General features: G+C 41.0%; 1 long non-coding RNA gene and 1 other non-coding gene across 3 annotated transcripts; both read right to left on the bottom strand.

Annotated features, from left to right (window-relative positions):
• Positions 1-1,225: 1,225 nt before the first annotated feature.
• On the bottom strand, positions 1,226-1,332 carry LOC141625127 (small nucleolar RNA R71). The gene has a single exon (XR_012534922.1). It is a non-coding gene; the product is annotated as a small nucleolar RNA R71 (small nucleolar RNA).
• Positions 1,333-7,817: 6,485 nt separating this feature from the next.
• On the bottom strand, positions 7,818-9,587 carry LOC141621334 (uncharacterized). Of its 2 annotated transcripts, XR_012532236.1 has the most exons (5): positions 9,477-9,587; positions 9,025-9,065; positions 8,433-8,913; positions 7,974-8,297; positions 7,818-7,850 (listed from the first exon to the last, which is right to left on the bottom strand). It is a non-coding gene; the product is annotated as an uncharacterized LOC141621334 (long non-coding RNA). The 2 variants fall into 2 exon arrangements; XR_012532235.1 differs by having other exon boundaries at positions 7,829-8,297.
• Positions 9,588-15,718: the final 6,131 nt, after the last annotated feature.

Genomic DNA, 15,718 nt, shown 5'->3' with positions numbered 1-15,718 from the left:
TTGTTTACATCTTTCCTTTTGTTGCTTGTTTATTGCATCTATTAGATTAGAATCATCAACCCATTATAATTGTGACAACCCCAAGCATAACCTTAATTAGATTGAATAATTTGAGTAACCACCATCCCATGGATCGACCTCGACTTACCGCTAACTAGTTATTTGTTGAGTATTATAAATGTGTTTGATTGGATGTGACCCGACGACATCACCCACATCACTACCCTTATGATTAGCCTAGAGATTTAATTGTATGAAGTTATGAATTGTTTTGGGAAGAACCGAGTCTTAGGCTTTTAAATTATTTGATTTACAACTTCTCATTTCCTCTTGTTCATTTACCCATTTCTTATTTAGTTTGCATTTCATTTTTTCTTAGGTAGTTTTAGTATAACAAACTCATCCCTTATTGCCGACTTAGCTAAACGATAGGATTAGAACAATTAGTAATCTTTTCAACTCCTTGTGGGATCGACCCTCTATTTTGCACAACGATAAATCGTGCACTTGCGAGGTATAGCTTGACACCATCAAGTTTTTGGCGCCGTTGCCGGGGAGTTCGGCTAGATATTAATTGTTTTCGTTCTAGTTTAGACTAAGTCTTTTGTGTTACTAATCCTTCTCTTAAGTGTGTAGGACTTTTTGCATGAGTAGGAGAACTCGAAGAGGTAAACCAATTGATCCGATTGACCACGAGATTGAAGCTACCGCAAGAAGACTAAATTAACTACGTAGAAGAGGGCTTATAGAAACACCAACTTCCCAAGAAAATTTAGTAGTTGAAGACATTCAAGAAGAACCAAGTACCTTTGAAACTTTTGAGAATCCCTTTGCAACTCCGGGAGAAGAAGTGACAATGGCCGCGGTTCCTATGCGAGATAACTTGGCTCCAAAAAAGGTGGTGAATCCGAGTATTGTCAAGCCACCTATTCAAGCCAACAATTTTGATGTGAAAGCCACCATGCTACAACTTGTCCAAGGGAATCAATTCGGTGGGGGAGCCACCAAAAACCCCAACGAGCATCTCAACGAGTTCTTGGATAGTTGTGACATGTTCAAAGCCAATGGAGTCTCGGAGGATGCCGTAAGCCTTAGGCTTTTCCCTTACTCCTTGAGGGGAAGTGCAAAGGAATGGCTTAAAAGTTGTGAACCCGACTCTCTTCGGACTTGGGATGATGTCTCTAAGGCTTTCCTAAACAAGTATTTCCCACCACAACGAACCGCAAGAATCAAGAGTGAGCTCCAAGGGTTCACCCAACAAGAAGATGAGACCCTTTACGAAGCATGGGAGAGGTACAAGGGCCTCCAAAGGCTATGTCGTCACCACGGGATTGGGGATGATGAGCTCATCAACAATTTCTATGAAGGGTTAAACAATGAAATGAAGATGAACCTTGATTCCGACTCGGGGAAGGGAGCATTGGATAAAATAGACCACAAGACGGCTAAAGAGCTCATTGAAGAGATGAATTCTCGTAGCTTTCATTGGAACAATGATAGGCACAAGAGGAAAGGAAAGTCAACGGTTGAATCGCCCAATAATGTTGAAGTTAAAGGGTTGATTGAAGAGCTTAAGCAACAAGTTGCCTTAATGAGTTCAAGCAACACATCTAGCAATTCTTCTATGAGGAACCAAGTTTATAGTTGTGAGATTTGTGGAGACCAAGGTCACCCACCCAATGAGTGTCCTTTGATGGTAGGAGATGGCAATTGCATGGAGCAAGTGAACGGGATATGGGAGTCTAGTCCGGCCAAGCAAGCATTTAACAACAACCAATATCACCCCGGAATGAGAGCCCACCCAAACTTCTCTTATGGCTCTCAAAATGTCCAAAACCCAACCTTCCAACAAAAATCACAACAACCAAACTTTCAAGCTCAAATACCGAACACAACATTCAATCAAGTTCCACCGGGTTTCCAAGGAAGAACCTTCTAACCAAGACAACAATTTCAACCACTCAACCCACCAAATAACCCACCTTTCCAACCAAATAACCCACCTTTCCAACAATCCACCCAACCAAAGTCAAGCTTGGAACTCATGATGGAACAATTGATGACTTCCCAAAACCAACTTGTCAATACTCAAACACAATTCATCAACCATTTCACTCAAAAACAAGAAGAGACAACCTCATCCATCAACCAACTTAGAACCCAAATGCAAGATTCCTAACGGATGATGGACAACCAAATCTCCCAATTGGCCTCCCAAATGAGCCAACTACAAGCCTCTCATGGGAAATTCCCGGGTAAAACCGAGGAGAATCCGAAAACCATAAATGCTATCCACTTGAGGTGTAGTAGAGATTTGGAAGACCGGACATTTGTCAAGAAGAGGAAAAGTAGTAAACCGGGTGATATGGTTGAGCCTCAAATTGTGGTTGAACCTCCTAAGGTAATTGAAGAAAAAGAGGTTGAAGATGAACTTGTGGAAATTGTTGTGGAGACTCCAAAGGTGATTGATGAACCAACAAGGGTCGTTGAAGGGCCAAAACAACAAGTTGTGAAAACCTATGTGCCACCAATTCCTTTCCCACAAAGGTTGGCAAGGGCAAAACTTGAACAAAAATATGGAAAGTTTATGGACATAATGAAGGGTATCAACATTACCATGCCTTTCATTGATGCCGTCAAGGAAATACCAAGCTATGGAAAGTTCTTGAAGGAGCTAATCTCAAACAAAAACTCCTTGAGCCCGACTACCACGGTGAACTTATCCAAGGAGTGTAGTGCAATTCTTATGAATGAGGCTCCTCAAAAGCTTGAAGACCCGGGGAGCTTTTCCATACCTTGCAAAATTGGGACCGTGCATATTGAGAGAGTTTTGTGTGATTTGGGGGCAAGCATTAGTCTTATGCCCCTCAAAATTTTCAAGAAATTGAAGGGTTATGAGCTTTCACCAACAAGGGTTTCTCTCCAACTTGCGGATAGGTCGGTAAGATACCCCATCGGTCTTGTGGAGGATGTCCCACTCAAGGTGAGCAAACTTGTATTCCCATGTGACTTCTAAGTAATGGACATCCCCGAGGACTCAAATATTCCCATCATATTGGGGCGCCCTTGTCTTGCTACGGGATGTGCCATGATTGATATGAAGAATGGAAAGCTTTCTCTACAAGTGGGTGAAGAAAAGGTTGAATTCTCCTTGAACAAGGCAATGAAAGTGCCTTCGGAAGAAAAGTCTTGTTACATGATTGACATGGTAGAGGAATGGGTTGATATGAAAAAATATGATGAAGACAAGGGTTTGCAAGGATTTCTAGAGGGCAAGGTAAAAGATTGCAAGGAGCACCGGGAGTATGCTTTAGCTATGGAAGCAACAATTGAAGAAGACCCGGACAAAGAATTTGAGAGCTTGAGAGGAGATGGTAAAAAGGAGGAGAGATCCACGCCTCCTCAAGTGGAGTTGAAACCTCTTCCCTCTACTCTTAAACATGCTTTCCTTGGCCCTAATGACACTTACCCTATTATTGTCAATAGTGCACTCAATGACACCGAACTTCAAAAGTTACTTGATGTTGTGAGAAAATACAAGGATGTCATTGCGTACTCAATTGATGATATCAAGGGGATTAGCCCTTCTTTTTGCACCCACCGCATTCATTTGGAGGATGAGAGTGCATCTTCCATTGAGCCTCAACGCCGCCTTAACCCCGCAATGAAAGAAGTGGTTAGGAAGGAGGTGTTGAAGCTCTATAATGCAAGTATAATTTACCCTATCTCCGATAGTGCATGGGTGAGCCCGGTGCATGTTGTGCCAAAGAAGGGCGGGGTCACGGTAGTCACCAATTACAACAATGAGCTAATTCCAACAAGAATCACAACCGGGTGGAGAATGTGTATAGACTATAGACGCCTCAACAAGGCGACTAGGAAAGACCATTTCCCCCTCCCTTTCCTTGACCAAATGTTAGAAAGACTTACCCAACACTCTCACTTTTGCTACCTTGATGGGTTTTCGGGGTTTTTCCAAATCCCGATTCACCCTAATGACCAAGAAAAGACCACCTTCACGTGCCCGTATGGCACCTTTGCTTATAGGCGCATGCCCTTTAGGCTATGTAATGCGCCGGCCACATTTCAAAGATGCATACTAGCTATATTTTCAGAATATGTTGAGGATATAATGGAGGCGTTTATGGACGATTTCTCCGTCGTAGGTACCCCATTTGATGGATATCTAGCTAATTTGAGTAAGGTCTTGAAAAGGTGTCAAGAAACCGGGTTAGTCTTGAATTGGGAGAAATGTCACTTTATGGTGACATCCGGGGTTGTTTTGGGTCATGTTGTGTCAAGTAAAGGCTTGGAAGTTTATCAAGCCAAGATTGAAGTGATTAAAACTTTACCCCCTCCCACTAATGTCAAAGGAGTTAGATGTTTTCTTGGGCATGCTGGTTTTTACCGGAGATTTATCAAGGACTTTTCTTTGATTGCCCGACCTTTAACATTGTTGCTTGGCAAAGATGTGCCTTTTGAGTTTACTAATGAATGTTTGAATGATTTTAATAGGTTGAAAGAAGCTCTCATCACCGCTCCAATTATGCAACCTCCCACTTGAGGAGAACCTTTTGAGAGTATGTGCGATGCTAGTGATGTAGCGGTGGGAGCGGTGCTTGGACAAAGAAAGAATGGCAAACTTCATGCCATATATTATGCAAGCAAAACCTTGGATGAAGCTCAATCACACTACACCACCACTGAGAAGGAGCTTTTGGCGGTCATATATGCCATGAACAAGTTCCGTTCCTACTTGGTGGGCTCTAAGGTAATTGTACATACCGATCACACGGCATTGAGGCACTTGCAAATCAAGAAGGAGTCGAAACCACGCTTGATCCGGTGGATAATTTTGCTCCAAGAGTTTGATATTGAAATTAGAGACAAGAAGGGTGTGGAGAACGTGGTAGCCGATCATCTCTCTCGGCTATTCCATGACAAGGTTAAGGATCGACTACCAATTGATGACTCCTTGCCGGATGATCAATTGTTCGCTCTTGCTCTTATGGATGTCCCTTGGTACGCGGATTACGTCAACTACTTGGTATCCGGGTCATACCACATGACTATGAATCACACAAGAGGAAGAAATTCTTTCATGATCTAAGGCAATATTTTTGGGATGAACCTTGCCTATACAAATCTTGTGCGGACGGGATAATTAGGAGGTGCATTCCAAGTGAAGAGGTGAAACCGATAATTTCTCATTGCCATGATATGCCAAGTGGAGGGCATGGGAGTTCGAGGAAGACCGCCACAAGAATACTCCAATGCGGTTTTTATTGGCCTACCCTATTTCATGATGTGGCAACTTACGTCAATGGGTGTCATAAGTGCCAACGAAGCGGCAATATTTCAAGGAGGCATGAGATGCCAATGAACTATATCCTAGAGGTAGAGTTGTTTGATGTATGGGGTATAGATTACCAAGGCCCCTACCCTTCCTCCTATGGATATGAGTACATACTTATGGCGGTAGACTATGTGAGTAAGTGGGTAGAGGCTATTCCTACCAAGACATGCGATGCCAAATCGGTTGGCAAGTTCTTGAAGAATACTATTTTCCCAAGATTTGGAGTGCCTAGGGTGCTCATAAGTGATAGAGGGTTGCACTTTCATGAAAAGACCTTTGAGGCTTTGCTCAAGAAGCATGAGGTTCAACATAGAAGAAGTCTTGCTTATCACCCCCAAGCAAATGGGCAAGCCGAGATCTCTAACCGGGAAATCAAGTCTATTCTTGAGAAAACCGTGGCAAAGTCGCGAAAAGATTGGTCAATGAAGCTAGATGATGCTCTATGGGCGTACCGTACCGCCTTCAAAACTCCTATTGGCACTTTGCCTTTTAGGTTGGTGTACGGTAAGCCTTTTCACCCCCCCGTTGAATTGGAGCACCGTGCCTTCTGGGCGGTAAAATTCTTGAATTTTGACATGAAGAAAGCGGGAGAGAAAAGGCTTCTTGACATGAATGAGTTGGAGGAATTTCGCCTCGATGCTTATGAGAGTTCGAGGATTTACAAGGAAAAGACTAAGAAGTTTCATGACAAGGCTATCTTAAGGAGGGAATTCAAGGTGCGAGACTTGGTTCTACTCTTTAACTCAAGGTTCAAGTTATTTTCGGGAAAGCTCAAGTCTAAATGGTCGGGACCTTTCACCATGGTCTGAGTTTTTCCCCATGGGTCGATTGAAATATCCGATGGAGACCAAGCTTTCAAGGTAAATGGGCAAAGGCTCAAGCATTACATTGCCGGAGCCCCTATCGTGAAGAATGTAAGCTCCATCGATACCTACCTTTTCCATAATTGATTGTGATTCATGACTTCGTCGAGCCTACGACATAAAACAAGGGCGCTACATGGGAGGCAACCCATGGAATTTGTATATAGCATGCATTTTAGATAGACAATGAGAGTTTTGGGAGTCATATTTTGTCCACTTTGGATTGGTGACGGAAGTCGTATTTGAAGAAAACAAGCCTTATTTTCGTTTGACCCGAATTCCCGACATGATGCGTCGGCATAATTGTGGAAAACACGTATCCCATGGTCAACGAAAAATCTCTATTTCCGAGTTAATGAAAATTGAACAAGTTGAAAGAAAACAAGTGAAAAGGAGCTGAATGTGGTGTTCTGCCGACAGGCTGGCAGCCGGTGCCCCTACCGGCACCGAGACCAAATTATTTTGAAGAAAATTAAAGGAGGATTGTGTTCTGCCGGTAGGCCGGCAGCCGGCTCACCGGCAGGGAACACATAATATAGCTGAAAAATTGAAGGATTGCTGCAGGGAGTGTGTTCTGCTGGCACGCCGGTTGCCGGCCCACCACTGGACACACACAAGGATGTTGAGAAAGCTGAGAAAATGAGTGGAGCAGTGTTCTGCCGGTAGGCCGGCAGCCGGCTCACCGACAGGACACACCTGTCAAAGAAAAATTGGAAATGAGGAGAGTGTTCTACCGGTGGACCGGCAGCCAGTTCGTCCACCGGTAGCGAGAACAAAAATTTTGGTGGAAAAATTGGAGAAATTAGAAAAGAGGGGGAGCGTTAAGCCGGCAGACCGGCTGCCGGTCCGCATACCGGCAAAACGCAGAATCAGACCCAAATTAAAAACACGCAAACCCTTATTTCTTCATCATTTCGACTACTTCCTCCTTCATTCCTCCTTCATTTCTTTCTCATTTCTCATCAAAATACCCTCTAACTTCCTCAAATCTCAACCAACACTACTACAAAACTTGTGATGGACATCGGACTTTTCGCTATATGGACATCGGATACACAACCGATGTAGAGTTTGGTCATGTCCATTATGGATTAATGGACATCGGATTTTAAACCGATGTCCATTAAAATTTGCACATCGGATTTTTAAGAAAACTGATGTCTATTTGATCAATGGACATCGGATTTTTAGGAAAACTGATGTCTATTTGATCAAAAGACATCGGATTTTTAGGAAAACTGATGTCTATTTGATCAATGGACATCGGATTTTTAGGAAAACCGATGTCTATTTGATCAATGGACATCAATTTTTTGCAAAAATCCGATGTCTATAATTATTATTTTTTATAAAAAAAAAATATTACGCTGTTGCCCATATTAGTCGTACACATGATGACAATGCAAAATGATTCCATAATCAACAAAAAATGTTGTATACAATCAATCGGTTATCCAAAGCCAAGTACAAAAAATTTTCATCTATATAATGTGTCAAATTGACTTAGACGACTAACCTATACAAAAATATAAACTGATATGTAAACTAACTAATTGTTTAAAAAAGGCCGAAGAGACAAGACTACTTGGCACCAGTTGCTCATCTCCCATTGGGCATATTACCAAGAGAATCTGGTTCAACACAACAAAGTTAACGAGAAAACAAAATATCAACACAGAAGATCCTATATAACTAACGAGACACATACATTACTGTATTTTAAGTATCATCACAACTACTAGCAATACACTCACCTGAATGTGAGGAGCAGAAAAGTCGAGGAGCATCGTATGTCCTAATACTATACTGCAAAATCGTTAGTTAGTAAAAAATGAGCTAAGTTTTAACATTAATGATGATGACGATGATTTTCCATCTATTTTAGCTTATCGCACCCAAATGAGAAAAACTAGTGAATCAATGGTCACATCAAAATGCAAACTCAATAAAAAGACTAATGAGAGTCCAAGGGAAAAGACTTAAACACAACTTGCCTGTATTAATGTTGTTGCATCTGCAATGACGAAAGGCACATGTAGAAGGGGCCATTGTAAAAGGTGCTCTGATATGGTACCAACCTGCAAATGAAGTATTGACATGAGCATTCAACAAATTATCACCAAGTTGTTTGATTGTTTGTCTATATTTTATAATTATAGGTGAAAATGAAAAAGAATATATAAATAATTACGTTCCTATATCGTAATAAGTACCTGTAAGTATTTGCTGCCATCAAACAAGCGAAGTGGCTTGAGCGACTGGTAGGAGTGATACATTGTTGGAACATTTAGAAGACTAATTAAAACACCAATGTTAAAAAAAAATCTTAAAGAACCAGTATCAACATTCTACCCCAGTGCTGATACTAATAAGGCAAGCAAACCAAGTGTACAACGAACCTGCACCAACATTCTGATGCAGCAGCCAGCAGGTGTGTGACATACACACCAAAAATTGGCTCCAGATGAACAGAAAAGAAAACATACTAAACCAACCAAATACATAAAATGTCATTAACTATACCGTGTTAAATTGATTTTGATAGACGATAGTTCAATTAATGACAACACCGTCATCCAATCAGCGTTTAACAAACGCAATAAAGAGGACGAATCAACATACATATGATCAAGTCCTTATCCCACCCATGAGTTTCCGCTGATAAGCCTGAATCCTCAAAGCTTTAGCATTACACTGCAAATTTACAAGGTCACAATGTCAATATGACAAACCATTCACAAACAGATATTATGATAAGCTATTAGCTGCCAACTATTGTGGAGAGATTTGTTCATACAAACTTACAAAGGAATGTGGATGGATGCATATATGGTAACAAGAGCTTCCTTAAAAGGGAAAAAAGAAGACTGATAAGAATACTATTCTCAAAACCGCCAATTTCATGGAACACATCAAAACCTCGGCAATTAAACCACGAAACAACAAAATTTAAACAACCTAAATGACACTTGATATAGCTCGAAAGAGGGTTTTGAACAACAGAGGAGGTTAGTTAAATGAACTGAAAATAATCCATTCTTTTTACTCAAAGCATCATCATCTTTTTACTCATAACAATCAGGCTTGGTGTTATCTCATTGACGTAGAAAAACTAATCATAATGAAACAGCTGAAGGTTGCTGCCATATATTATGAAAAAACGCCTCATCAGACGGATAAAGTCATGCCCTGTCTCAAGCCAAATTACTCAATGAGGCATAGTATAAATATGGAATAATAATGCAAAAACTGAGTACCTTTAAGTCTTGCCAAAATGATCTTTTATCGAGTTCTGGAATCACAAGATTGCTTTAATAATACGAGCCACAGCCACCATGTCACATGAATAAATGTTTGTTGAGTTTTAGAGTGGTTGTCTTTGGATTCTCAACGTCAAAATACATATGCTTTGTCATGTTGCACCTAGTTCAATTCGAAAAAAAAGCATTATTAATAGACTAAGAGGTATGGATCATATAGTGCATCAAGTGATAAGTGATTAGCTTAATAATCACCTTTTTCAGTTGAAACGTGAGAACTGAGAGTAAAGTATTGTCAAAAGTTGGGAGTGCCTATAACAAGCAAATAGACATACGATTTGAAGCGACATGTTTACTAGACTGTCCACTTACTTAGTTGGCGATTGCATAGCGAGATGAAGAGAAATGCGGAACGAGTAGTGAGTATGACGATGATGACTTGCTCCAAGATATTGTCTGCTACTCTACTCAAAGAATATGGCAAAACCGGCAAACTCGAGCAACAAGAGCACAATCGCACATCTAAATTCTATTATCAGAGTACAAAATCATACGAGTACATAAATAATGAGTAATGTTAACTTAACATTAGAAAGATTGTGGGTAACACAAATTAAACCCAATATAATTTGAAACTCGAAGAAAACTGAACCAAGCCAATCACAATCTATAAGACTAAACTAAAATAGTCTCCAGTGATTAGCACACACTATACACTATCAATACATATTTTGCTAATATACACTCAAACTTTACTTAACAGTGATGCATAATTTATGACAGGTTAGACATCACTAAGCTAAACACTGTCCAAGTTGGCCACATGACTTCATCAGAAGCATTTTAACTCTATCCTATTTTTAACTACCCACAAAAGCCACCAAAGTTGTAATAAGAACCCAATTCATCACAACCAAAAACCAGAAATTAAATGTAGAGAGTAATTGCATAAACAAAACAACAGTCATAATGCATAGAGTGACCAAACCATAATAGCGCTCATCATGACATTATTGACAAAGCCATCTTTGGAAATTAGTGATATATCATTCTTTTTGGTGACGAGGGGTTTAATCCCCCGGGCCCAGGCATTTCAGCGTCACCACCTGGACCATGTAAACCACCCCAATTGGGGCCGCCGAGATAACCGCATGCATTGCTCATCCGTGGGTTCGAACACGGGACCTCGCAATTCTTGCCTTTGCAAGCTTTGAGGTTACCCAAGTCTACCACTAGACTGCAAGCACTTGGTTAAAAATATATAATATGTGTTGAATTGTCATCTAGTGAGGATCGAACCCATGACCTCTTGGTATGTGTACCCTCACTATTACCACTATGACACATTCAACTTGTTGTGATATATCATTCTACATTCAAGAAAATCTACTCCAAGTATTTATGATACTTCGCTTTGGCAGTAACAATTAAGCATAAATAGATTTTCCGCCATCAAATATACATATATTTACCTCAAATTTGAAAGTCCTACTTTATTGTATTCAAAACTGCAAATTTCATGGAACCCATCAAAACACAGTAACTAACCCATGAAATAACGATTAACCATGAACTTCGCTAATGGTTTAGCTGAATACCCTTCATAGAAAACGAATTATCTCTAAATTGAAATCAAATTTAATTGCAAACCCTAACCCAATAACTTAATTGTACCCTAACATGATAAAAATAATTGAATCCCAAAACGCAAACATCATAGAAAACCCAAAATCAGTGACAAATGAAAACAATTCCTCTAAAAAACATATGAATTGCGATGAATTTAAAGAAAATTGAAATTAAAAAACATACCTGATTAAAGATTGCGAAGTGGAAGGTTGCCGAATTCCGTAGAGATGGATATGGATCGTCGGTGAAGAGGTGGCTGCCGACAATAACACGGTGGTTGTCGGTGACGGGTGGCTGGTGGTGGTGATAAGGTCGTTGTGGAAGCTACCATCGTATCTCGTATATAAGAGTTAGGTTTTGGGTGTGTGAAAATAATGACGGTCGTCAGAGTAATAGGAAGAATATAAGAGTGATTAATTTTGAGACTATTAATGGTTTTTTGAGACCGATATTTTGTCGGTCTCAATTTTGAGTCCGACGAATGTTTCTTGAGACTTAAAGCGGTCCCAAAGACATATTTGCGACCGCTTTTTGCAGCGATCTCAAAATAGCGGTCTCAAAAACGGTTATTTATTGTAGTGGACGAGGAGGGAGGACGGGGTTGGTAGCCGGAGGGAGGGAGAGTGAGTACGGGTTTTGGGGGGTTAGAGTTTGGGAGTGAGAGTGAGGGAGAGGATTTGAGAAAGAATGTATGTAGTCGAAATTATAAGTGACGAAATTATAAGTGACGGCGGTGAGGCAAATATTTTTGCCGCCTATAATTTTCACTTTAGATGCACATCGGTTAAATGAATGTTCCATAACTTTTATATAGACACGGGTTTTATTAAATATCACATGTCCTTTAAAATCAGAAATAATGGACATGTGTTTTTTAACGCAACCGATGTACATATAATTATATGCACATCGGTTTTTTGCAAACAACCGATGTGCATGTTATGTACATCGGTTTTCCAGATAATCCGATGTCCATCGACTGATGTCCATAACGAGTTTTGTAGTAGTGCAATCCTCCACCTACCTTCACTAAACTCCCTCTAATCTTCACAATGGCGGGAAGGAGAACAAGAGCCGATGTTGCGAGGGCCCAAGCCGAGTTGATTGAGCGCGCCGCCAGTGATACAAACCCCAACCCGGATTTTCCTTCGGTAGAGTTTGCCACCCAAACTCAAAAGGGTAAGTTTATTCTATTTAAAAATCGTCCCCTAACCCCCACTAAGTTTCTACATCATCCGTCCTTATCGGCCCTCGGGTTAGCTAGGGAGACAGAAGCTCTTTTTGCCGGGGAAGTAATGAGGGGAATGTACTCAATGCATGAATATACTTACCCCCGACTCACTTGGGAATTCTTGAGTAGTTTGCGGATTAGCAAGCACCGACAAACAAACATGGTGGCTACCCTTAGTTTCCGTCTTATGAACCGGGACCACACAATTTCATTGAGCCGGTTGGCTAATATGTTTGGGTTAGAAAATGCCGCATCACATAACCCACCCGCTACTTTTCATTATTCCCGAGTGTGGAAGGCAATTTCCGGTCTAGAGGATAAGGTTGGGGTAAAAAGGGCCGCAATTAGTTGCCACAACCCCGTCATTCGGGTGTGGCATCGATTTATGGGATGCACTTTTCTTGCGGTGGATGAGTCGTGGGTATTTCGGACCAATGAACTTGAAATTTTGGGGTCCTATTTGTTTAGAAAACCCACCGCTTTCAAGATTAATGTGGCTCACCACCTTGCCATTCATTTATCAAAAATTTCCAATTCTCCGGGGCAAAAAGTCCCAATCCATGTGGGTGGCATCATCACCCGAATTGCTCGAAATTTGGACCGTCCGGTAGACCTTTCTACCATGAATTGGATACCCGGGGACACTTACTTGACCAAACGTTACTTAGCCAACAACCTTGAGTGGCTTAAGGTCAACCCCATTGACGATCACGAGTATTGGCAAATCAACTACAAGAATTCTATCCGGCTTCCCAATGTCACCGCCATTAAAATTGAGAAAGACAAGGAAGAATACCTCCTCCCGATTGAAGCGGAGGTATCCACCGACCAACCCCCCCCCCCCCCTAATCCTCCACGTGTGTATTCACGGGATCGTAGAGTGGACACTCCTTCCTCCCTCCAATACACTTTGCCACAAACTCACCAACCCCCACCATGGCAATTCCAACCCGGTGAGGGGTCCTCCTCGAGCCAACCTTCCTACCCTCCCTTACCACCTTCCCTTACCGAGTGGATGGAGAGGATGGACATTGCCACGGCAAAGGCCGCGAGTGAGAGGGATGTATTGGGGCGGAAATTGGACCGCATTTATTATGATCAATCCACCGGTTCCTACCCGATCTACGACGACTTTTGTAGACAGGACTACGTCCCCTTTGACGCCCCACACCCTTCCTACTTTACTTGGCCCGACGGGAACTACCCTAAGGACGGGACGATGGTTCACGGAGGTCTTATCCTCCAACCGGACTACTTCTCCGCCCCCATTTTTCCCTCTAGGCCCGAGTATCGACCGGAGGGGCATGACGCCCATTGGGTGGGGGGCATCCGACCCTTCTTTGCTAGTGACGTGGGTGCTACGGGATCCGGTGGGGCCTTTATGGGAGATGCTTCCACGGGAGGTGATGGCGGTGTGATGATGATGAGTGGGGACTTTACGAGAGGTCTCATGGGCGGCGGTAGTGGAGGTGACCTCACCTTCAACCCCGATGACTTGATTCAAGGCTCCGAGTATTGTACCGGAGAGAATGATGATGATGATGATGATGATGATGATGAGATGGACTCCTAATCCCGAGGGCCGAGTTGGTGGCCCAACCTCCTCCCTAATCAATCCAAAATGACAAGTATGATCTCTCCCTTAAATCCAAATACTCTCATTCATGTTTAATTTTTCGCATGCATTTAGTTAGAAATTCACATAGTTGCATTCATATAGGATTGCATTAGATTTCAAATTTGTAATATATTGTCACATTTAGACATTGCATTCACTTAGTATACCTTGCATTGTAATTCAAATATTGCATATAGAATAGAGCATGCATTGCATTCTTATTTTTAAAATCAAAACAAAAAAAACATGTTCTTTTATTTCTCTAAAATCTCAAAAATCAACAAAAAACATGTTCTTTTATTTCTCTAAATGCCCTCCCATGTCTATAAATAAGTGTGGGGAGGGCCTAAAAAAACCAAAAACATGCATTTTCATTTTAATTTCCTCCACACATTTATTTCCATTTGGAACTAATGTAAATAAATAAGTGTGGGGAGAAAATTCATATATTCAAAATCACCAAAAATATGTCTTTTTAATTTTCAAAAACAAAAATACCAAAAATATGTTATTTTTATTTTCAAAAATCAAAAACTCAAAAATATGTTCCTTTCTTTTTCTTATTCACTCCCCATGCTTTTGTTCATTGAGGACAATGTACATCTCAAGTGTGGGGAGGAAAATATCCACTCTTGTGAATATTTATTTGTATTTGTAAATACTTGTAAATTTGATAAAAATTCGAAAAAATGCCTAAAAATTGAAAATTTTCAAAAAAAAATCACAAAAACTATATGTTATTTGTTGGCTAACCTTTGGCATAGGCATCAACCATTTGAGGCAAAAAGAAGACTAGAAGACCGCTTGATATACACGTTCCTATCTCTTTCTCCTTTTCCATTCTCTCTCTTTTTATATTTTTGTATAATATGGAGGAGGACGGGATTTTGTGCCTTGGATGTTCCTTCGGGGAACTATTGGATGTGCTGTTAGGTTTAGTTGACTTGTTGCATGTTTCTATCCTTGTTATTTTCAATTCTCGCATGCACATGTTCTTGTATATACATGTTTTGCAATTTGAAGTCTTGCATCCGCTTGTAAATAAATGTTTTGCATGAACATGGTCTAGGAAGGGAACCAAGTACCCTCATGATGAGTTATGTGTCCAATTGTGCCTTTCCCCTCCCCGTGACTTACACTCGTGGCCTCTTAGTTAGCCAAGGGAAGCAGGCTTGACCAATGAGTTTAGACCGATCTTGTGAGACCTAGGACCGTAGACTAGACCTAGGGCTCGACTTAGCCACTCAAAGGTAAGGGTAGAGCCTCCTAGGGCGGGTACATTCATATCCCGCCCTCATCTAGGTTTGAGAGTAGGCCTCCTCGCGAGGCGTGTCACATCAAGACGCATAAGTGTGTCATTTCGTCCTTAGACCGTGAATTTGCATTACATTTTTGTGCACATGATATGAAATAAAAAAAAAATCCGTTTGTATGAACCTCACATAGCCAAATAGCCATGTTTTGTCACTTCCATTATCTCCCTTTTTTATTCGCACTTTGAGCTTTAGCCTTTCCATTTGGCAAACCCACTAAAATAGCTACATTCCATAACCACCCTTCCTTAATCAAGAATTGGTCGGTTTTGTAGTTGTGTTGTAGGAGGTGATTTGGGTCATGATGGTGGATAGTGTACATGCCTACTCGGGTCAAAAGCTTGGTGTTTTCGGCATTGTAAATAAATAAGAGGTTTTGAAAAAGAAATGAAAAACAAAATAGAAAAGTGAAAAAGTCATGAAAAAAAAAAAATGAGTTGTGTTGTAT

Source organism: Silene latifolia, chromosome X (genome assembly GCF_048544455.1).
Source record: "Silene latifolia isolate original U9 population chromosome X, ASM4854445v1, whole genome shotgun sequence".
NCBI lineage: Eukaryota > Viridiplantae > Streptophyta > Magnoliopsida > Caryophyllales > Caryophyllaceae > Silene > Silene latifolia.
This window is presented reverse-complemented; position numbering and strand designations above follow the sequence as displayed.